Source organism: Coenobita brevimanus, chromosome 44, assembly GCF_032717465.1.
Source record: "Coenobita brevimanus isolate Jiangsu-jjx chromosome 44, ASM3271746v2, whole genome shotgun sequence".
NCBI lineage: Eukaryota > Metazoa > Arthropoda > Malacostraca > Decapoda > Coenobitidae > Coenobita > Coenobita brevimanus.
The window spans coordinates 23,594,721-23,618,897 of NC_136997.1; the positions used below are offsets into that span (position 1 = coordinate 23,594,721).

General features: G+C 40.6%; 1 long non-coding RNA gene across 1 annotated transcript in view; it reads left to right on the top strand.

Moving 5' to 3' along the window:
• The window catches only part of LOC145398130 (uncharacterized), a 30,034-nt gene extending 6,427 nt beyond the window's left edge, over positions 1 to 23,607 (top strand). Inside the window, exon 3 of the long non-coding RNA XR_013897074.1 lies at positions 23,370 to 23,607. This is a non-coding gene — a long non-coding RNA (uncharacterized LOC145398130). The remainder of the gene's footprint in view (positions 1 to 23,369) is intronic.
• The last annotated feature ends 570 nt before the right edge of the window (positions 23,608 to 24,177 follow it).

Here is a 24,177-nt window from a genome sequence, read left to right on the forward strand (position 1 = left end):
TGGTGGTGGTGATGGTGGTGGTGGTGATGGTGGTGGTGATGATGGTGATGATGGTCGTGGTGATTGTGAGAATGATGGTGGTGATGGTGATGGTGATAAAGATTGACTGAGTAAGCAAGCAGTGCAATAGAGAATATTGGTCTTATGAAATAAGAAAGAGAGTAAGACAAGTTCCAGAGGTGACCCGTTACATACAAGAAGGACCGGAAGAAAAGGTAAGTTTTTGCATTAGAGAATTGGAGAGAAAAAGGATAATAGTTTGCTACTAGTCCGGAGCTACGTGTCCGGCCAAATGAAGGTGGAGGGGGGATGCCAACAGATAGTTATGAAAATCAGTGACTATTAAAGTAGTAATAGAAAGGTAAAAATACGCAACAATGCAGTGGAGAGACAGAAGTTGAAGGAAGACAGTAAAAGGAAGAGAGTTAATAACACAAAATTTCTTTGACTCCATTTTGTTGAGAAGAGCTATACGTGGACAGCCTCCCCATTCATGAGAGCTGTACTTGACAAAGAGAAGAATAAAACCCCTGTATAAAATTAACAACCGTAAAAGGGTAAAGGAGGCATGGAGCCGCCTTAGCATACTAAATCTCTCAGAAGTAGATTTTACAAGAGAGGTAATATAATCTTTTGAAGCTAAATCCTGAGAAGGAAGCCCCAGATATGTTCAAAGATGATGAAAGACTGAGATTAATATTGTTAAAAAGTAAGACATACTCCATCGAATGATTTTGACGGGTTGGAAGTGGTAAGAACTGGGTTTTTCATGCATTAAAAACGAGATTACTTGTACCCCAGTCAGAGGAATAAGCCAAGTCAGACATTAGGTGTGCCATAGGCTCGTCCAATATTTGTAGAAGTAACTGCTAAGATGGACGCTGCAGGATGCAGATGGAAAGGTGAAGGGTGGAGTCATCTGTGAAGGAGTGGATAGGGTTAGATATACAGAGTAGAAAGTCAATGATGAATAGGAGGAGAGTTGGTGATAAGACAGAATCCTGAGGAGCACCACTATTGAAAGCTCCAAGAAACGATCGGTGGTTGTCGAGAACAACAGTTGTAGAACGACCAGAGAGGAAGCTAGAGATGAAGGAACACAGAAGGATGACAACTTCCCGATAGGAGGATGATCAGTATTGGTCTTCTAATTGATTATATAGTAGTTGTAGTCGAGCTGTAGGTAAGAGTGAGTAGATAAATATGCGAGGAAACAACTTCAGTTTTATGTAGTTGATGACAGAAGTTAAAGATGGATACTAGGTCCTCATTGTAGTTTTATTGTTTTCAAAGGGAAAACTCAAGTTGAACACTGTGTGTATTACACAAGAGCGTTTATATGCTAGCTAACTTCTCGCTAAACCCCTCTTCTCGCTCTCTCTCTCTTTCTCGACAACCTCTCCCCCCTGCCGGTCGCTTCCTTCTACCTGTCTAATTCCTCCTTTCTTGTATAGGAGAGCTTGTGTCACGTGTTCTGTACATGTGGGGATTATTCTAGAAGCCTCTGTGTGTGTGTGGTCATGGTACCCTGTTTGTGGGCCAGTTGTTCTAAGTGAGACATTCCAGAGAGGTGCCACATCATTTCTTTTCCCACAGCTAGCTTGACTTTCATTACATTCACACATTAAACTACCTGTCTATTGTGCATTGTATTATGATAATGTAGATTCCTAACATTGCTCGGTCACGCCAGCTGGTGAACCTATGACAGCATGTATCAGTGACACCCTCTAATATACTAATACATAATACTGATTATAACATTGGTGGTAGGTGGTGGTGACCATCATCCACTCACTTGATGCAGTGCTGCCTACTTCTTCCTTAGCCTTAACCATTCCTTTTCTGTGTCTGCCCTCCTCTCTTCCTATTTCTCCCATCTGTCCCGTCACTTCTTATTGCTTTTCTTTCCTTTACAGGTAGCTTTACATTGAATTATAAGCCAAATGGTTTCTTGTAAGCCAAGAAACCATTTATAACGCTGGGTGATAACCATATAACGATACCATACGTGCTCCCTACGTGTCAACAAGTGGGTTCGTGGAGGGTTAGTGCCCCTCCCCGTAAAACAAATAACTCAAAGTCAAGTGGCCTCCTCTTGCGGGATTATGGCGTCTGGCAATAGATAGATAGACAGATAGATTATAATATAGTATAGACATAATATTCACGATAATATTGTAGTGACCTAATAATATTCTACAAATATAATACATTGTAAAAATATTGTATACATAATGAAGCAAATTCACTATAGTAAAACTGATTATAGAATATTGTATAACATACTATAAAATGTGTATAACACACACACACACACACACATATATGCAAAAGTAGTACAATCCCAAGATTATGGTAAGAGTTATTAATATAATGTAATTCATCTATATGAGATATAATGATATTGTTAAAAAAAAAAAGGATACTTGTTTATCGTAATATTAAATCATGTGTCGTCCCATAATTTTCTGCATATATATATATATATATATATATATATATATATATATATATATATATATACATGTGTGTGTATGTGTGTGTGCGTGTATAGTATTTACATATTATATACACTTTATTCAGGGGGTCTCACTTGAATGTTCACTCTTCCTCCAGTAAATACTAACTCTAAGTCTGCAATTCTTGCTTGCATTCTGTGCATTGCCAACAGGCTATTGCAAATACAGTAGAGAATATTGTGAAGACAGTTGGTGCTGAGCTAGACACATAATGTGGGTTGAACATACTCATACTTAATTCTTCCCAGGGCTTCATTGTTTCATTGATTAGTTGCATAGTTTCAAACTTAGGTGAAGTCAACTTAATTCCTGTGCTGATGTTTAAATCCATCTTAGGTAGTGGGTGGAAATACTTGTGTGTATGATTGAGGATGGCACAGTGATTACTGGTAGATAAAGTGGACATGGACTGTGTAAAAACAGCACAGTAGTCTGGTGCTATGTATAATCCTGATGTTGAAGTATGATATGGTGGTATATCTGGACAAATTATGTAAACTGATGTGTTATGAGCGAAGCAAAAAAAAACTGTGAATGCCCAATGCGTTGATGGTGTAAAGGTTTAACTGAAGCAAATGTGAAATTGCAATGGTGATGAATGTCATGATTTCTTATGATAGCCAATTCACAAGGGACTGTTCCAGTAGGCTGAAACGTGAAAATATACGCAGGACAAAGCTGACCAGCATGTAAGGATGTACGGCACTTTCGCTCAATCATTGGTTCACTGGCGAAAGTGACGTGTCCTGTCTCTTGGAGACCATGATGAGTTCGGTGGCTGTGTTGATGTTGATGATAAACAAAGTGTCATTATTCTTAGAAGGGAAGGGGTATATTTGATAGACTGTGAACAAATCGTCAGTTATGAATGGTACATGAACTATTACTGATGTTGGTGTTAGATTTGGTTCTAAATATGGATAATCTAACATGAGATCTCTACCCTGAAACAAAGGCGTCAAACCATGTTTATGTATGTCTTGACTAATTATGTGACGTAGATCGTGAACTGAAAGTAGGTCAATAGTGATCTTGCCATTACCAGCTAACTGTGTATCATCTGGAACTAACACTGGTGGTGTTGAAAATATTCCCATCATATCACTTACCTAAAAGAAACTCATTTTGCTAAGTTATGGTGTTATGGAGCACTTATTTTATGCATGTGTTAATTGTACAGATGAATCCATGAGTAGTAATGAATGAAAGGTATTAAGTATATAAATGTATATATATAATTAAGTAAAGGAGGTGATTGTACCTAATTTAAAGCACTGGAAGAAATAAGTAAAAAGTATAATCACTCACTTAAAAGGCAGATGATGTCACTCTCGGAGACTCAGAGATGTGTTGATAGACGATGTCACTCGGAAACTCAGGGCAGTGTTGATAGATGATCTCACACTCGGAAACTCCAGGGCTTGGTGATAGATCAGGGTTAACTGAAGTGCGGAATAGCCTCAGTCATACTCGAATCTCACCATACAACGTCGACTTCCCACTCAGTAACTTTTGAGAATAAATGAGTATGAGCAGGAATGCATGTGTAAAGAGAGTAACAAGTGGTAGGTGAGATGCCTGGGTCAGAGGTGCCTGGTGGTTTTGTTTGGGTTGTCTGACCTCTTCACCTCTATGTCAGCGTGGTGATGAAGGAGACGGAGAGTGGGGGTTGGAGAGAATGGTGGGGTCAGGTGGTTGTAGTTGTGATTGTGATTTACTTGTTGTTGAATGAGGCTGCCGCTACTTGTAGGTGCGTGTAGAAGTTTATGGAGATGTCTCATAGACTTGTTATATACAATTAATCATAGAACTTGTTTTTCCTCACATGTAACTCGTTCTTCTTATTATATAGTCGTTTGTGGTTACTTGATCATAGAGCTATTGGCTCGTAGGCATTGGTTCGTACTTTTGCGCCACCAAAATACTATACTGGTCTTGTAATTGATTATATAGTAGTCGAAGTCGATCTGTAGGTAATAGTGAGTAGATATAAGAGGAAACAACTTCAGTTCACTTGTAGTCGATGACAGGAGAAGTTAAAGATGGATACTGGGATTTGATTGTAGTTTTATTGTTTTCAAAGGGAAAGCTCAAGTTGAACACTGTGTGTATTACACAAGGGCGTTTATATGCTAGCTAACTTCTCGCTAGACCTTTCTTCGCGCTCTCTCTCTCGACAACCACTCGCCCCTGTCACTCGCTTCCTTCTGCTTGTCCTAACCCTCCTTTCTTGTATAGGAGAGCTTATGTCGTGTGCACTGTACATGTGGGGATTGTTCTAGAAGCCTGTGTGTGTGTGTGTGTGTGTGTGTGTGTGTGTGTGTGTGTGTGTGTGTGTGTGTGTGTGTGTGTGTGTGTGTGTGTGTGTGTGTGTGTTCTAACCCAATTGTTCTTACCTAATTGTATCTTTACAGGAATGAGTTAAGCTCGTACTGTTCCGTGTCTTAATCCGCCCCATCCCAACGTTTTCTGGGCAGTGGTACGCCCCAGTCCTGACATTATTGGACCTTTTTTTTTTAGGCTCAAACATTCGCTTTTGATGAGAAACATCGATAATTCATTGAGAAATCGCTCACCTGAGGTTTAAAATACTCGATCCAGGTAGGAGTACATCCTTACCTGACTGGGTTTTCTAACAGGCTGGCACCAAAGAAAACGAGTTCTATGGGAGTGTAACTATTTTATCCACTCATTAACAGTATTTATTTATTTACTTGCTACGAATTTATATGTAGTACAAGAGTATATTGGTTTTCAAACAGTAATATAGGCATTATAAGCATTGTTTCACTCACTAACTCATCACCATTCATGACCTATTTTTCCCACATTACCTGATCATCATTTCTGACTGTTTCTTCCTCTAATGCTATGTAAACTTTGTCCTCCACATTGTCATCGATTGGGGAATCACTCTGGCCCTGAATGTCTTTATTGGCCAGGTCACTGGTAACAGGTGAATTGCCGAGACAATGGCCTGCAGGGGGAAGGGGAGAGGTTATGCGGTGTAAGGCATTGTCCTTGCTTGGCATCTTGCAGAGGAATAGAGGAAGGTGTCCCGTGTATAGGTGTCAAAAATCACTCGCGAAATCACTCACAAAAATTGAAAATTGTGCAAATTGTATCTTTACAGGAATGAGTCAAGCTCGTACTGTCCAGTGTCTTAAACCATATTTATCGTACATATGCATAAAATCATGAATTGTTTTGGCACACACTATGTCATTCGGTAGTGCATTCCACTGACCAATTGCTCTATTTGGGAAACTAAATTTACTTACGTCTTTATCACCTCTCTTCTTATGCAGTTTTTTGCAGTGTCCTCTTGCTGATGCTTCCCCATAGGTTAAGTAATCATTTATGTCTATTTTCTCCTTCCCTGATATTCATTTATAAAGCATAATCATGTCACCTTTTTTCCTTCTCTCCTGTACTGTCGGTAGATTCAGTTTATTTAGTCTTTCTTCGTAGCTTAGATCCCTTAAGCTTGGTTCCCATCTTGTAGCGGCCCTTTGAACTTTTTCAATCTTGTCTATGTGTTTTTTGAGATGAGGACTCCAGACTACTGATGCATACTCCAGGGTTGGTCTGATGAATGATGTTATTATCTTTCTTAGCATGTCTTCATTTATGTATGTGAATGCTATACAGTACTCATATTTGCAAGCAGTGTATACATGTTCTGTACCTTCTCACTGATGTGGTCTGCCGGAGATAGTCTGTTACTGATAATCACACCTAGGTCCTTCTCTCTTTCTGATGTGTGTAGGGTTTTATTTCCTAACGTATAATCCCAATCAGGTCTCTTTCCGCTTTTACCAAACTTGATTACATGACACTTGTCCACACTGAATTCCATTTGCCATGTATTACTCCATTCAGGAAATTTATTTAATTCTTCTTGTAGCTCTTTACAAGAGTCTGATTTAGTAATTCTCCTTTGTGTATTTCCATCATCTGCAAACATATTTAAACAGCTTTCATTTCCAGTCTTATTGTCTATATCATTTATTTACACTAAAAACATGATTGGTGCCAGCACCGAGCCTTGTGGTACTCCACTAGTCACTTCTTTCCATGATGAGTAATTTCCCCTTAGTACTGTTCTCATTTCTCTTCTTATGAGAAAATCTTGCATCGAACAATACAGTTTGCCTCGACTTCATCCTTGATGGTACAGTTTCCATAAAAGTCTTCGGTGTGGTACTGTTTCAAATGCTTTTTTGAAATCTAAATAGGTACTGTCCACTCATCCTTCTCTTTCCTGTAATGTGTCTGTTACTCTGACATAGTAGCTCAACAGATTAGTAACATATGATTTTCCTTTTCTGAAACCAAACTCTCTTTCTGTTATCATATTGTGTTCTTCTAGATGCTTTACCCAAACTTTTCTTATAAGCTTTTCTAATACCTTGCTTACAACACTGGTTAATGATACTGGTCGGTAATTGAGTGGATTTTGTCAATTCCCTTTCTTGAATAAGGGAACAATGTTTGCTTTCTTCCAAATATCAGGTAGTTTACCTTGACTCAAGGATTTCTTGAAAATTAAAAATAATGGTTTACTTAACTCCTTTGCACATTCGCGTAGTACCCAACACGAAATTTCATCAGGACCATTTGTTTTTCCTTTGTCTAATTTACTTAGCTCCTCCTGTATTACTTTTTCTGATGCTTATATATCAGGTAGTATGTGTGGGCATGCATGTTCCGCATAATCCCTCTCATAATTTTTTTCCTCTGTAAAAACTGATTGGAATTTCTTGTTTAGTGCTTCACAAATATCCTTCTCTTGTGTATAGGTGATTCCCTCGTCCGTAATGGATTATATTTTATCTTTTACATTGGTTTTGCTTCTGATGTTGCTGTAAAATAGCTTCGGTTGATCACTACTTTTATTTATTATATCCTCCTCAAACTGTTTTTGGGCTTCCCTCCTTATTCTTGTATAATCGTTTCTTACCCATTTTTAATTATTATATGTCCTTTCACTATTGTGTCTTCTGTATTCCACAACAAATATCTTTTCTATTGATTTTTTACATTCTGTATTAAACCATTTCTTTCTTTTCTTTCCTGCTTCTTTTCCTGCTTCTTTGTGCTTTGGGATGTACTTCTGGACTCCAATTTCATATAGTTCACAGATTTTTTTTTTAAATATAGCATTTAAATCTTGTCCTCTAAGCTCCTTTCCCCAATCAGTTTCTTAGAAGTACTTCTTTAGGTCATGATAGTTTCCCCATTTATAGTTTAGGCACTTTTTGTAACTTTCATCGCTGTTAACCATGTCATATGATATCCTGTAGTTCCAGTTTAGTACTGCATGGTCGCTTTTGCCGAATGGAGGGTGGTATATTAAATTGTCAATATTGTTTTCTTGCTTAGTAAATATGAGATCTAGCACTGAGGGTACATCGAGTCCTCTTTTTCTGGTGCTTTCCCTTACAAGTTGCGTTAGGAAAAACTCTTGCACGAGATCCAGGAGCTTTTGGTCCCAACAGCTTTCTTGGCTTATTAGAAATAGAGTATTCCAATTTATATTTATATTAAAATCTCCAGTTAGTATAATTCTTTCCGATTTCTCTTCCATTTTATATAGTAATGATCTTAAACTCTGAATTATATTCTCTGCCAGGTTCTCATAATTGTCTTTTTCCCATTTGTTTGACTTGGGTGGCATGTACAAATTGGCTACAGTTACTTTCCCTTCAGCTGTAATGATCTCTACTGCAATCAGTTTTACTTGTGAGGGTATATCTAGTTCTATTTCTTTGACTTTTAGATTTTTCTTAGTTAATATTATAATTCCTCCTCCTTTTTTTAAATTCCTATCTCTTCTCCGTATATTATATTCCTCTAAGTTTAGGATGTCATTTGATAGCCTTGGTGTTAATTTTGTTTCACTTAGGCATATTATATGTGGTTCATTTTCTTTGACATAATCATTCATCTCTAATAATTTAGATACCATTCCATCTACATTTGAGTACATCAACTTAATCATCTTGTTTATACAATTGTCATAACTTGGTTCTACTACCTTCCTCCTTTTTATTCCCTCCTGTTTATGTACCGCTTTCATACATGCAATCCTATTACTTCGTAAAAAAAAAAAATGTATTCTTCTCCTCCTCTGATCTTCCCTCATTTTTTGTTTTTGCTTCCTCTCTCTTCTCTTTCAGTAATTCCAGTTCCTCTTGTGTTAGGCATCTTTTTATCCATACATTTTCCATAAGATTTTTTGCATTTTTTAGTATCTCCTCCACGGTGTTTACACTCTGCAAGGTTACCTTTAAGGGTCTTGACTTGCTTCTCTCGTATTTCCCTAACCTTTTGTGTTCCTCTATGTCTTTTCTACAGATTTCCTCTGATACTTCTTTCAATATGCTCATTACATTTGCCATCTCCTTTTTGTCTCTTGAGATCTTGTTTTTTACTTCTTCCTCTTCTATACCAGTGATTACTATAGATTTGTTGATGTCTACTGAATCTCTGACTAACTTAGGATTGTTTTGGATTATTCTTTTCACTTCCTTTTTGATGCTTTTTTCTTGCACCCTTGTTCCTAAGTCTTTCTTTACTTTCACCATATCAGCATAAGTGGTTTCCACATCATTTTTTTAGCTTTGCACAGCTTCATTCACCTGTGTTATCTTCTCCTCAATATCTCTGCTCTGGTCTATCAGACTCCTTACTTGCCTAATTGTCTCTGTATCATTTTTGAACTCTTCCATAATACTCTCGTGGTTGACTAATGTACTTGCCATTTCACTAATTTTTCCTCCTAAGTGAACCCAGTTCTACTGTCAGCTCACCCATGGTTATGTCTTTCTTGTTGACTTCCTTTCCTAATTTTGCTATTTCTTCCATTTGCAAGTGCATCTGTTTCTTAATTTCATCAATCTCATTTTGAAAAACCGTCTCTAACCTATGGACTCGCTCAACCAGTTTATTGTGAGTCTCCATTTCAACCAGTTCTTGGTAGAAATCATCGTCCTGCTTTCTAATTTCTTCCCTTTTCTTTTCCAGATTTGCTTTACTAAAGAATGTGGTCATGTTGCAGTAATAAAAGCACATATGGTACTTACATTCCCTGGGGCAGTTTTAGACAAAACAAACGATTTGCTGATTGTGCGCATTCTTACTCTAATTTCTTTTCTTTTCTATTTGAACAAGTCTTGCTTTAAATTTTTTTCTTTTTTTATTAGAACACCATTTAGTCTAACCTGGTACAGAGCTTGACTCATATAAAGATACTAAATTAGGTAATGCCACTGGCCAAGTTGGCCGTTTATGGAGCGACGGCGGTGAGCATCTGGTCTCCTCGGTGCTGTGTGTGCGTGTGTGTGTGTGGTCACGAGGCCCTGTTTGTGGGCCCGTTGTTTTATGTGAAACATTCCAGAGAGGTGCCACATCATTTCCTTTCCCACAGCTAGCTTGACTTTCATAACATTTACACTTAAAACTACCTATATATTCTGCATTGTATTATGATAATGTAGATTCCTAACAGGAGTCTGAATGGAAGGTGTGAAGATTGCCAGTGAAACGTCCCTGGCTGAACCCGTACTGATGATCAGAAAGAAGGTTGTGATAGGCAATGTGCTTGAAGTTTTTTGTTAAAAATAGATTCAATACAGGATGTTAAAGCAATTGGGCGATAGTTAGAGGATTGGGAATGGTCACCCATTTTAAGGACAATCTGACTGAGAGGAAACTTCCAGCAAGAAGGAAAGGTGTGAGTTGATAGACAAATGGGAAAGAGCTTAACTAGGAAGGTTGTGATTAGAGATGCAAAGTTCTTGAGGACAACAGAAGGGATGCCTTCATGCTTATGCACCATGTTAATGCTGTAGCTAGTGTGGACAGAAAGTATGTCATCTGAAGAAATTTCAATACCAGTCATGAGGAAGTCAGAGGTGGAAGAGATGGGGGAGCAGCACCGAAATCATCTAGGGTGGAATTGGATGAGAGTGTCTGAGCACGGAATTCTGCTGTTCAGCAGAAGAAACAGCTACAAAGTTACCAGAGAGGAAAAAGGAGGGAAGAAAGATGAATTACAGTTGTTAGAAAGGTATTTGGTAAGATGGCTGAAGGAGTGAGAAGAATCTGAGTCAGAGAGTTCAGAGCAATTTTATAGAGAGAAATTATTCTTAGCAGAGTGGAGAAAAGACTTAGCACAATTGCAGACAGAGATATAATAGTTAGCTCCGGCACTTTTTGTAGGCCTTCTCCCTGTTGTGGACAGCATTAGAACAACCATGATTAAAACTCTTTCCTTTTTTTATTAGTCAAAAGATAAAAGAAAGGAATGTCTGCTTCCATGCCTGAGAGAACAACTTCCATAATGTGCAAGGCAAACTCAGATGGCTTTCGGCTATGGAAACAATAATCATCCTAAGGAAAACCATACTGTAGAAGTACCGCCTGAGGGGCTACCAATCAGCAGCTCCCAAGTGCCAAAGCTGCCTCTTCTTGGGATGATCCACAGATCTTACTGGAACGACAGGACAGATTAACCCCTTAACCATGAGGCGTCACTTTTGTGATGCTTGGGCGCAATGGATCATACCGCGGGGCATCACTTTTGCGATTCTGTGTTATTTTGAATTATCCTGGGCTTTCAAGTGGTGGCTTGTATTATCTATCAGTACTGCCAATGTCCAACACTAGTCAGCACTCCAAATCTCATCTGTACTCCCATCCATTGTTGACATTTTAGCAATTTTCCCCCGTTCCTGACTCCCCTCCCTTCCTCCCCTTCATTACCCTGTCCTCTCACCTCCCCGGCCGCGCTGCGCTAAGCAAATCTCCCCCGGATTTTTCCACAGATTTCATCCATTGAAATAAGCCCTATGCCCTATACTTATACAAAATAATATAATACCAAAATAAAATAAGGTAAGTGATAGTGGTATACACCAGGAACTGGCTAATTATCACCTGACAACACCTCACATCCACTCATTTGCTACATTACCACAGTAATTTCCCCTTTGAATTATGCCTTGTAATCTATTTCTGTAATAAAAATATATATCAGAAAGGAAGGAAGAAGCCTAAGTGACATTTACATTCACCTGGAACTACCTATTTCTTTATGTATTGCCGAGATTTTCTACCAATAATTTATTAGCATGTAAGTTAGCAGCTGTCAGCCCCATTGTCACTGTCAACCCTTGCCTTCTCAGATAAGCTGCGGCATTTAGTTCATGTCCTCCACTGTGATCAAAGCGTGTCGCACTCGTGCCCCGCCATTTCTGCAGCTTCTGTGCCCATTGCATAGGGCCCTGTGACCTCTACACCCAGAAAAACTCGTGAGGGAAGGAGGAAAGAACTAAGTGACTCTGCAGTGGAACGTGAACTAGTGGAATTATGAATGGTGATGATGGATAGTGATTTTGACCCTTTGGGGGATTTGTGTGATGAGCCGGGTGAGGAAATCGTACTAGTACGAGTGCTTCAGTGTCCAAAGTTATCCCTAGCTTCAAGGGAAAGGAGCCGTTAGTGCTGCAAGGGAAAGAATTTGGGAAGGGAGTGAAAAGGCTGCGTGTTAGCCCGGGAACAATGGCCCCACGTGACCCAGCCCGCCATGAGTCTCCGAGTTGATTCACCTCCCCATTCCCCAAGCCCCACTTCACTCATTTCTTCCTCTTCTTCTGCTGAATTATCTCCGGAGTCTTTGTCGTTGGAGTCACCACCAGCATCAACAGTGAAGGCAGGCCGTAGAGGAAGAGGTAAATCCCTGACCCGTAAAAGTGGAGTTGCTATTAGAGTAAGGGCTGCTAGTGCTGTACGGCAACCCAGGGTCAGTGCGAGTGACCTTGAACGTGGTAAATCTGCCTCACAGCCACCCACCACGCTCACTCACCCTACACCGCCACGACAGGGAATCCTGGACGCCTTCGCGTGGACGGAAGGGTCCGATTTTGTCCCTGAACATCTCGATTTTGACAAGAGTTCCTCAGGAGTACAGCCTGCCTTCACTCTTGACGAGGATGCTGAGTGTGTGGACTTCCTTTTGGCCTTCCTAGATGACGAAGTCATGCAGCACATATGTGATGAGACCAACATGTATGAATCACAACGTGCTGCAAGTGGTACAGGTGCAGCCAAGATGCAACAGTGGTCTATGCTGGGAGTGCAGGAGCTGTATGTGTTCTTCGCCCTCATGCTTCTCATGCCATACTCAAAGAAGCATGAGCTGGAAGAATACTGGTCCATGGACCCCTTACTACCCTCACCCACCTTCAATAAGTACATGGCCAGCGATCGCTTCCGGAACATCATGGGAAACCTGCACTTTGCTGACAACGATGTACCTTCCCAAACTGGCCCACTTTGGAAGATCCGGGAGATTCTGAGCAGAATGAAGGATAAGTATATGACATTCTTCCACCCCTTTCAGTAGGTTGTCATTGACGAATCCTTGGTTTTGTTCAGAGGACGTCTTAGGTTTGTGCAGTACATTCCAAGCAAATTCCATCGCTTTGGAATCAAGTTCTTTGTACTGTGCGACTGTAAGACGGGGTACATCCTTGACTTCGTCATTTATTCAGCAAGCACTGTCGATCTTGATAAAACACACCCCCTTGGCTTCTCAGGCTGTGTGGTGAAAGTGCTCCTTGAAAGGTATTTTGGTGGGAATCATGTGCTGTATACAGACAACTATCATACAGCACCGAAACTTGCCAAATACCTTTCAGAGCACGGCATCGGCTCCTGCGGCACTGTCAAGAGTAATCGTGCCCACTTCACTAAATTCCCAGAGGCAGGAACCTTGCAGCGAGGAGACGTGCACCTATGCAAGTCTGAGAAGATGCTGGCAATACGGTGGCATGACAAGAGGGTCGTGCACATGCTCACCACCGTACATAAGGGGGAAATGACAGACAGTGGGAAGGTCGACCGTAGGACAGGCGAACCTGTGAGGAAACCTGATGCTGTGTTAGACTACAATATCAACATGCGGCTGGTGGACAAGTCCGACATGATGATTGAAGAGATCGACTGCCTCAGGAAGAATACTAGGTGGTACAGGAAAGTCTTTCTGCATCTCATAGACATGACGATGCTAAACACCTTCATCCTGTACAAGATGAAGGTCAAGCCACCCAAGTCATTCTCCCTGAGGTTGTTTGCCAGGACTTGTGTTCAGCAGCTGCTGGAAAGATATGGTAGGGTGACAGCAGCAACTCCAAGGCGCCATCCAGTAACACTTCCCGACAGACTTGAGCAGAGGGTGCACTTGGATCGGCACAGACTGGTGCAAATGCCTGCCACAGGCAAGAGGAAGGCTGCAATCCACAGGTGCCAGGTGTGTGCACATACCACCCGACGCACACCTGAGCACAAACGCACCTCTTGGCAGTGCACTGAGTGCCAGGTTCCCCTCTGTGTTACCTGCTTCTTTGATTACCACAGCCAGAAGCAGTTCTAAAAGTGCAAGTGGGAAAAGAAAGTAATGTGAAAATAATGTGTAAATAATGTGTAAATAGCAAGTGAAAGCAATGGATGTACAGTACATATGATTGAACAGTGTAATATAGTTTTATCTTACTGAAAGTGACAATGAATAACATAGTGTAAGTAAAATAGAAGTGTGAATATTGAAAATACAATAGAAAATGTAAATAGAAATGTAAGTAATTAGTAATATAAGAATATGAGTACAAATACTTGATGTTATAACAGTACAAGTGAATCAGTGGCTCTCTAAGTATTTTACTGACTGAAAAATTGAATGACTTCAGTGACAATAAACTAATACTACTGAAGGAAACTCATGGATAAAGACTCCAGATATATATAAGTGTTATATAGTAATAGAAATATAAAGTGTGAGGGGTTTTATGAATAATAAATGACAGAATACCAACAGCGAACTAGCGCAAGTGGGAAGGTCATACGCGTTCGTAATTTGCATTGCTTTCACAGAGGGTTTTTTTTGGAGTATGGATACCAAACTACTTGATAATCATAGAGTAGTGTTTATAGTGTTAATGTCTGGCTGCGCCAATCATATTACGGATTGTCGGGAAGTGTAAAGTGGAGACTTCGTTACCCAATTTCAGAGGTCTCTACAAGTCCTACGGTAATCGACGAAGGCTCAACAAACATCCCAGGAGAAAGCTGAAGGTATGTGCCATAAGCATATGTAATTTTAATATTCTAGGACTAATAACTGATTTTTGGCAAATATTTTTTGAGAGTCTGTCGGAGCCCGAATAACCCCGCGGGACACGCAAAACATTGGGAAACATGCCCGCGGTGTAAGGGTTAAGGTGATAAGGTTGTGGTCGGAGGAGCCCAACGGAGAGGAAAGATTGACAGCATATGCAGAAAGATTAGTTGTAAGGAAAGGTGGTCAGGGGTACAGGTAGGGTGCTGTGCGAGTACAAGCTGCTCTGTCATTAGGGATAGAAAACAAACAGGTCGTTCACCATGGTGATCAGCTGATTTATACGAGAGCCAAAGGTGGTGGTGAACATTGAAATTAACAAGAATGAACATTTCAGAGAAAGAAATTGACAGAATATATTTCCAGCTGAAAGTAAGATAGTCAAAGAATTTCTCATAGTCAGTAGAATGAATGGTTATACACACAGCATATTAGCCTTAGAATGACAGGCTAGCCGAAACCAGAGCACAGAGAATCCAGTGGATTGAAGTTCAGGAAAACGAGAGAATTAGAGTTGCGCGACATCACTGTCTGCCTATGTCATTTTAATGGAAAGCAAATGGCAAAACAAAAATATCTAGGCAAAGGTGCAACTACAGAGAAAATGGTGAATTAGAATGAAATTTATGTTTAATATGCTCCAATTCCCCCTGGGGAAGGGGGGGATAGAATGCTTCCAAAGTATTCCCTGCTTGTCGTGAGAGGCGACTAAAAGGGACACTTTTATCTACATTCTTTTTGCTCTCTTTCTTTCCTTTGTACTTTGTCCAAACCCTCTGCATTTTACATTCGTTTAGTTAATTTCCTCTTTCCACTGTCTGGTTCCTGCGAGCCACTGGCATTAGCTCCAGGGTAAAATATTTTTCTGCCTAAGAAATCTTGAAAAACTCTGGATACGAAGCAATGGCCCTCAGTTCCGTGCAGCCCTTAAGTGGGCAGGGGGTGCTAAGAATCCCACGGTGTAGAAATAAGTTTATACATCCAAAGAGAACCTTAAGAATAGGAAACTAGAATGTTCGAACTCTCAATCAGGCTGTTAAAATGGAAGAACTTATTTCAGTGTTCAAGGAATACAAGATGGATATTTGTGCTCTTACAGAAACGAGGTTGCTTGGAGTTGATAAAATGAATTTGGAAGATGGTATTACTATGTTGGTTTCTGGTAGGAGTGATGGAAATCATTACCAAGGGGTAGGCTTGCTGCTGAGTAGAGATGCTTATAAGGCAGTATGTGAGTTTGAACCAATTAATGAACGCTTGCTTTATGCTCGTTTAAAATCTGACCATGGTAATATCAGTATGGTTGTAGGGTACACTCCGACAAATGAGGCTACTGATGCAATGAAGGATGACTTTTATGAGAAGCTGCAGGATGTAGTGAATAGAGTGGCAAAACATGATGTGTTAGTTTGCATTGGTGATTTTAATGCGATTGTTCTCAGTTGTGGTGATGGCTTTGAAGACTGTATGGGTAAGGAGGGTGTTGGCATAAGATATGAAAATGGGGTGCGATTTGGAAGCTTTTATTTGGCAAATGGTCTTATAATTGGTGGGACTATCTTTGAACATAGAAAAATACATAAGACCACCTGGATTTCACCATGTGATAATTATTGTAACCAGATTGACCACATTGCAATTAGCAGAAGGCATAGGAGTTATTTGCAAGATGTTTGCGTAAGGAGAGGGGCAGATATAGGTAGTGATCATCAACTTGTTGTGTCAAAGATTAAAATAAAACATAAACGTTAATGGTAATTGTACAGGAGGTAATAATTATTATTTTGATGAGTACCCCCCTACCCCCTGGGGGTAGGGTTTTTTTTCAAGAATACTCCCCCAGTATCCCTGCTTGTCGTAAAGGGCGACTAAAAGGGTTGGTGGAGGGTTAGTGTCCCTCCCCGGAAAACAACTAACTAAAAAAACAAACAATAAGTCTCGGACAAGGACTGACCAAACGATGTCGACCAAGGACCGGACAAAGGACATGGTTATCGGAACATCGAATGTCTATCTATCTATCTATATACCTAGGCTGCTTCCCCCAAGGAAAGGGAGGTAGCCGAGACAGGACGACTCACTCTCCATTTACTCATCCATTCAAACACATTCATTCGCATCTTAGCCCCAAAGGGGAGAACGGACAGATCCTCACCGCACCACACCGCACAAGGGTCAACTGCGCAATGCAATCAGTGACATCCGCAGCAGGGCCTGACAGCAGAACTGGTTTACCCCTGCCACATCATAATAGACCCATCCCCTTACCCGCACCTGACCTGACTAGCTGATCAGACCAAATGCGGGAGAATATCGCCTCAGGGCTACGTCATCACTTATTCATTCACAATTTCTCTCCATTTATTCCTGTCACGCACAGCCACTCTTCCTTGCTCAACAGACATTGAGGGTTCGAAAGTGGATGTATGTGGAATAACTGAAACAAAATGGAGAGGAGAAAGTGTGAGAGAATGGGAGTATGGATGGGGTATATGTGCAGGAGTAGGTGAGAATGAGAGGGCAAAGGAAGGAGTATGTATAGTTGTGAGTAAAAGATGGAAGAAGAGCATAAGACAGTACGTATTAGTTGGGTCAAGGATTGTGTGGGTAAAGTTGAAAGTTGGAATACAAATGTGGGTGATTGTGTGTGTGTATGCGTCAATGCAAGATCGTGCTAGAAGAGTGAAAGAAGAGTTCTAGACAAATGTAGAAGTGCGCATGGAAAAGTTTGGAAGGAATGAGACAGTGTTTTTGATCGCTGATATGAATGGTATAGTTGGGAATGTGAAGGTGGATGGAATAGTTGGTGAGTGGGGTGTGTCTGCTGAGATAGATGAGAATGGGAGTGCGTTAGTGGACATTTGTGCTGGGAGGGGGTTGGTGGTAGCCAATAACCTCTTCAGGCATAAAATGATCCACAGGTATACATGGCGAGTGATGAGAAGGGTGGGTGGTGAACTGAATGAAAAGAAGGCAATGATTGATTATGTGTGTGTGGATGAAAGGATGCGAAGATGTGTAATGGATGCAAGAGTGTATAGAGGCTGGGGTAGTGGACTTTCTGACCACTACTTGGTGGTGGCCAGATTTAGAATTCAAGTAAGATGGAGGAATAGAAGAAGGGAAAGACGAGAGGAAGGAGTAGTTGCAAGGAAAGTGGAAAGGTTACAAGAGGATGAGAAAAAGGCAGAGTATAAGAGAGAAGTGGAGGAACGATTGGGCAAATATGAATTGGAGCAGATGGGAGACGTGGAAGGTGTGTGTACGATATTTACAGAAGAAATATGTGCGGCATGTGATGTGTGTGGAAGGAAGATAAGACGGAGGGGGGTGCAAGGAACAGCGTGGTGGACTGAAAAGGTGAGACAGGCTGTGGCACAAAAGAAGAAAGCATACAATGAATGGATGAGAAATAGGGGAGTGGAAGAAGTTGAGAGGTGGAAGAAAGAGTTATATGTAGAAAGAAAGAGAGAGGTGAAAAGATTAGTAAGAGAGACTAAGAGGAGAGTGGATGAGGAATTTGGAAGGAATTTGAGTGTAAAGTGGAGGGACTGTAAGAAAATGTTCGGGAAAGAGGTGAAAAGAGTAAGACAGAGTGGAAGTGAAGTTAGCAGGGGAGTGAAAGATAAAAATGGTTGATTACTAGTGGAGAAGGGAGAAAAAGTGAGCAGATGGAGAGAACACTTAAAGGAATTGTTGAACATAGATGATGGAAGTAATGCAAGTATAAGTGGCTGGGGAATGCCTGGGAGAAGGAGGGAGGTGAGAAGACAGGAAGAAATCAGTCGGATAGAAGTTGTGGAAGCAATGAAGAAAGTTAAATCGGGGAAAGCCCAAGGAATCGATGGAGTGTGTGGTGAAATGCTGAAGCATGGGGGAGAGATAGTAGTAGAATGGATGTGGAAGATGTTCTGATTGGCCTGGGAGGAAGGTAGAGTCTCGGAGGATTGGAAGTCAGGTATAATTATTCTCTTGTACAAGGGAAAAGGGGAAAAAGAAGTGTGTGGTAATCATAGGGGCATTTGTCTTCTTAGTATAATAGGAAAAGTGTATGGTAGGATACTTATTGACAGAGTTAGAGAAAGAACAGAGAAATTAGTTGGAGAAGAACAGGGAGGCTTTAGGAAGGGAAGAGGTTGTGTAGATCAGATATTCATTCTTAGATCTTTAGTGGAAAAGTTTCTAGAGAAGAGAAAGAAGTTGTATGCGGCTTTCATGGATTTGGAGAAAGCATATGACAGAGTGGATAGACAGGGATTGTGGAAAGTGTTAAGAATATATGGAGTAGATGGGAAGTTGTTGAATGCTGTGAAGAGTATGTACGATGGTGCGAAGGCTGCAGTGCGTGTGGATGGTGAACTAAGTGAATTTTTCTCTTTGAAAGTTGGGTTGAAACAGGGATGTGTCATGTCTCCATGGTTGTTCAACCTGCACATGGATGGGGTAATAAAAGAGGTACAAGGTAGGGTAGTGGATGTTGGAGTGGCCCTGGTGAGAGAGGATAGTGTTTGGAAACTCCCTGTACTGTTGTTTGCAGATGATGCTGTGTTGTTGAGTGAAGACGAAGGGGAGCTGCAGGGCTTGGTGGATGAGTTTGGGAGAGTGTATAAGAAACGGAATCTAAAGGTGAATGTAGGGAAGAGTAAAGTGATGGTCTTTGAGAGAGGTGAAGTCAGTGAATGTACAGTGAGGTTGGATGGTGAGGAATTGGAAAATGTGAGTACGTTTAAGTATTTGGGTAGTGTGATGAGTAAGGATGGAGGTTTGGAGGGTGAAGTGTTTGAAAGGGTACAGCAGGGAAGAAAGGTTGCTGGTTCTTTGAAAGCAGTGATAAGAAACAGGGAAGTGAGCATGGAAGTGAAAAAGTTACTACATGGCAGTATTGTGATACCAACTCTAACGTACGGAAGTGAAGCTTGGACGTTGTTGGAGGACACAGGTCAAGAGTGAGAGCAGTGGAAATGAGTTATTTAAGAGGAGCCTGTGGAGTCACATGGAGAGACAGGCTGACGAATGAGGATAAAAAGGAGCGTTGTGGTGTGGATGTGGATGTGATAGGAAGCGTTATGAGGAACACACTGAGGTGGTTTGGCCATGTGGAGAGGATGGAGGGTGAAAGACTGACGAAGAAAGTGTATGTGAGTGAGGTGGAGGAGGGAAGAGGGAGGGGGAGGCCGAGGATGAGATGGAGGGATGGGGTGGAGAGATATATGAGAGAAGGGGGTGTGAGTTGGGAGCAGGGCATTAAAATGGCCTGGGACAGGGCGACGTGGAGGCGATTTGTTTGTGGTCAACCGAAACGGGATTGAGGCGTCTGACAATAAATAGATAGATAGATAGATGAGCTGAAAAGTAATGAGAACACGAAGGAAAACTTCCGGTGGGAATGTAGGAACAGGTTTCTAGTCCTGCAGACTTTGATGGAATCTGAAGTCAATGATGTTAATCAAATGTTGAGAGAGGTAAAAGAGGTTTTGCATAAGAGTGCCAAGGTTACTATTAAGAAAAAGAAAATAGCGAGAAGGATAAAGTGGGTGTCAGATGAAACATGGAATGGAATTCAGAGAAGGAAAGACGCGAAGTTAAGAAGTGAAGATCAACATGTAGATGGCCAAGTAGTTGAAGTACTTAGAGCAAAGTACTGGAATTTACATTCTGAAATAAAAAGACTCGTTAGACGTGATAAGAGGAGGCTATATGATGAAAAGACAACATAGACAGAAATTAAATTAAGTAAAAATGACGGTTAGAGCACAAGAGCAGCGTATCAGGCCATAAAGGAGTTAACTGGGACTGAAAAGAGAAGGAAGGAAATACCTGTGCGAGATGAAAATGGTAATTTGATGACTAAAGATTTGGTTATAAAAGGAAGGTGGAAAGAGCATTTTGAATCTGTTCTAAATAGATCAATCCCAGCTGAAGAGGACATTTTGCCAGCCGAGAGTGATTTGCAGGTAGAAACGGGGGATATAACCTTGGAAGAGGTAGCAAAATCTATAAAAGAGTTAAAGAATTATAAGGCCCAGGAGAGGATGGAATATTTCCTGAAATGCCTAAGGTGGAAAATGATGAGGTGATGAATGTGCTTTTGAAACTTTTTAATGTGGCTTGGGATAATGGTGGAATTCCAGAAGAGTAGAAAAATGGAATGATTAAAAAAATACCCAAAAAGATTTTAGTCTGTGTGGCAATTGGAGGGGGATAACTTTGACACCTGTAGTTGCAAAAGTCTTTTCCAAAATCTTGTTGAACAGATTAGAGCCAGTAATTGAAAAAATCTTAAGAGAAGAACAAGCAGGATTTAGAAAGGGTCGAGGTTGTAATGATCAGATTTTTATTGTAAGGCATCTAATGCAACAAGCTAATGACATGAAAATGACACTTAGTATGTGCTTTGTGGATTTTGAAAAGGGGTTTGATAGTGTTTCACGTGGAACTATGCTGAAAATTATGAGATTCTATGGTATACCAGAAAAGTTTATAAATAATATTAGAGGCCCGCATGAAGGTACTTTTTGTAAGGTAATGGTGGGTGGTTCTTTGAGTGATACATTTGAAGCTAGGTCAGGCGTGATTCAAGTAGGAGTTCTTTCACCATTGCTGTTTGTTTTAGTTATGGATTATGTCATGAGAAAGATTGTAAGGAGAACAGGTGCAGGAATTAACTGGAAAGAAAATAAGATGCTGATGGATTTGGACTGTGCTGATGATATTGTACTGATTTATGGAAGTATTGACGAGATGCAGAGGGTGCTTGATTGTCTGGTGGAGGAAGGAGAAAAAGTGGGATTGGTAATAAATTGTGGAAAGACTGAAATTATTAATATGAACTTGGATAACCAAATCGATTGAGTAATTAGGAATAATGTGGTAAAGAATGTAGAAAACTTTAAATATCTGGGAACGATTGTATCATCTAATGGATCATTAACCCACCCCGTCCCGTCAACGTATGAGTACGTTGCAACGATTTGCATTTGCCAGTCCCGGCGACGTACTGGTATGTTGTGCAATTGCAAGGTCCCTAATTTGCACAATGTTCAATTTTTGAGGGTGATTTTTCGTATGTATACACGGGACACCTTCCTCTATTCCTCTACAAGATGCTAAGCAGGGACAATGCCTTACACCGCATAACCTCCCCCCTCCCCCCCTCATGCCATTGTCTCTGCAATTCACCTGTTACCAGTGACCTGGCCAAGAAAGACATTCAGGGCCAGAGTGCTTCCCCAATCGATGACAATGTGGAGGACAAGGTTTACATAGCATTACAGGAAGAGACAGTCAGAAATGATGATCAGGTAATGTGGGAAAAAAAAGGTCATGAATGGTGATTAGTTAGTGAGTGAAACAATGCTTATAATGCCTATATTACTGCTTGAAAACCAATATAGTCTCATACTACATATAAATTCGTACCAAGTAAATAAATAAATACCATTTATGAGTGGATAAAATAGTTACCCTCCCATAGAACTCGTTTTCTTTGGTGCCAGCATGTTAGAAAACCCAGTCAGGTAAAGAGGAATTCCTACCTTGATTGAGTGTTTTAAACCTCAGGTGAGCGATTTCTCTATGACTTTTCGATGTTTGTCACCAAAAGGGAAGGTATTAGCCAAAAAAAAAATTTCGAAAATATCTCAGGACTGGGGGATGTCGGAGGTGCGGAAAACCTCGGGACGTGATGTGTTAAACAATGAAATTGAGGAGAGGATTAGACAGGCTTGGCGAGCTGTTGGAATGTTGAAATCTGTTTGGAATAACAATATGCTTTCGGTACATACTAAATTGAAAATTTACAAGTCCATTGTTAGACCAATTTTAATTTATGGGGATGAGTCATGGTACAGTACAATTGCAACAGATCAGAAAGTTTTAGGATTTGAGAATAAAGTACTGAGAAGGATTCTTGGGGTAAAGTGGCAAGACAGAGTTACAAATGAAAGAGTAAGGGATAGTACAATAATGGAACCAGTTAATGAATATGTGAGACTATCTTGCTGGAAGTGACTGGGGCACATATACAGAAAAGAAGGCAGTTTAATACAGGATGTGCCAGAGTGGACTGCTAGAGGAAGAAGAGGTAGAGGTAGGCCGAGGGAAATCTGGTTGAGGACAATGAAAAGAGAAGCAGGAGAGGAGTGTTGGTGGGACCTGAAGAAGATGGCAAGAGACAAATATTGGTGAAGAGAGTTCATCGAGGCACTATGCATCCCTTGGAGTGCCACAGGAATTGATTGATTGATTGATGCTCCAATTTTATTTTGTCTCAAGAGCTACTCGACTCCAACATGTTCCTAACCTTACTGTGGACACCTGTTACCTATACTTATGTCACCTTAACCTGGCCTAGATTTTTGTCCTTTTGCAGCATGTGTCACGTAACTCAGTGGCAGAAAAAGACATTGCCACGGCTGTACATTGCACTTTTTCGTAACTAGTATCAGTTTCTAAGGTTAATTTATTGTACAAATCAGCATTGAAGATGACGAGATGACAATTTTGAGCCAAGTTAGAATAAAAAGAGTCGGTTCCTTTTCTTTTGTTCTTATTACGGAGTGAGGAAGAAGTCTAGAGTGGTAATGGTGATGATGGCAATGACAATGATGACTCATGTTGATTCTCTCTCTCTCTCTCTCTCTCTCTCTCTCTCTCTCTCTCCCCAGGCCCGTGATGTACGAATATGGAAGCACTGTACCAGACGCCTTAAGGAGCTCAGAGAACCCCATCCTAGCCGAACTGGGGAGGAGGCTATACATCGACCCCAACATTACCCTCCACGATCCGTATGCGGCCACGCTGGAGCTGGTGATGAAGAGGACGCATACTTTGATTTGCGCTATTGATTATCTGATTTACACGCAGCATCGCAAGAATTTGACTTGGGATACTTATATTATGAGAGAGAAGGTGGGTGGTGTAGAGATAAATAGACAGCCAAACATACAGACAGAAGGATAGAGGGATGGATAGATAGACAGATTTTATACACACACACACACACACACACACACACACACACACACACAATAAGAAAGACATTTAGATTGATAGATAAACAGACTGACATGGATACAGACTGACAGACAGAATTATACAAAGACAGATAAACATAGATAGATAGATAGATAGATAGATAGGTAAACAGACACATGGGACGATAAGTAAATACACAAACAAGCAGAAACAAAGATAAACAACCAAACACACAGCTGGTGCTATAGTGTACTAGCTTCCACAGATATACAGCAACTCTATGATCTGGATAACACAACACCCCCTGCACCCACAGACAGATAAATATACTGTATATATATATATATATATATATATATATATATATATATATATCAATCAATCAATCATTTCCTGTGGCACCCTCGGGGATATATAGATAGATAGATAGATAGATAGATAGATAGATAGATACATAGATATATAGATAGATACATAGATATATAGATAGATACATAG